At 39.4% G+C, this 1010-nt stretch overlaps 1 non-coding gene across 1 annotated transcript; it reads right to left on the reverse strand.

The window, feature by feature from the left end:
* Positions 1–242: 242 nt before the first annotated feature.
* trnag-ucc (transfer RNA glycine (anticodon UCC)) lies at positions 243–314 on the reverse strand. The gene has a single exon. It is a non-coding gene; the product is annotated as a tRNA-Gly (tRNA).
* Between the last annotated feature and the right edge of the window lie 696 nt (positions 315–1010).

A 1010-nucleotide genomic window follows, 5' to 3' on the forward strand; every position in this document is an offset into this window, starting at 1 on the left:
TAAATTTTAGATGAACACAAAAACAATTGGACTGAAAATGCTCATATATTTCCTATGTTAATTGAGGGTTTCACAATGATAGACATATAAATTCACAGAGAAGGGGAAATTCTAAAAATTACTGAAGAAAACAAGTATATTTCCCATGACCACGGTGGGAGGGAATCAAAACCTCTCACTCCAAAGCCTTTTCAAACTCAATGTGATGAATAGCAGCTGCTCTTTGGAAAAGCTTGAAGGATTGCGTTGGCTGGGAATCGAACCCAGGTCAACTGCTTGGAAGGCAGCTATGCTAACCACTATACCACCAACGCTTAAAAACTCCAAGTAATATACAGCAAATACGCAACCAAAGCTAGCGTTTTGGTCCCCATTGCTTCTTATGCCGTGCTTCTAATGATATAGCCTGGTTGATGCCGGATGAGCTACGTACAGTCGCCACACAAACAGCGATAATATTATGTTAATGATCTGCCGTAATTGCTTGAAAAGATGCTATACTGACCAATACACCTAACATCACCACCATTAAAGAGCATATGACACGAGAAAAAAAGTCTTAAATAGCATTATTATGTGAATTACAATCATATTTTGAGACGATTCGACTATATAAAACAATTTAGCAAAGCACAGATGACGAGAAATTAGTCTTTTAATCTGCCGGTTAGCCACGCCTACCATTATAGGGCTTTAGCGTCCCCAACAGGTGGATGACGTCAGCGGTAAACTGGGCTCATTGGTTTTACTATTCAGCCCATTGAGGGGGAATTATTCAGAACGAGGAAAACGCGACGAAGAGAGCCGCAAAATGTCATTGTTTCAGTCTCTCTACTCCAATATTTTTACAGGATATTCTTTTTATCCAAGTATTTTTTCCCCAATAGCTATATAAATGGCTTGAGAAGGACCAGTCAGCCTGTCAAGGGGGAACTATTCACAACGAGGAAAACGCGATGAAGAGAGCGGCAAAAATGTCATTGTTTCTGTCTCTTTACTTCAATATTTTT

Source organism: Corythoichthys intestinalis, chromosome 6, assembly GCF_030265065.1.
Source record: "Corythoichthys intestinalis isolate RoL2023-P3 chromosome 6, ASM3026506v1, whole genome shotgun sequence".
NCBI classification, from domain to species: domain Eukaryota; kingdom Metazoa; phylum Chordata; class Actinopteri; order Syngnathiformes; family Syngnathidae; genus Corythoichthys; species Corythoichthys intestinalis.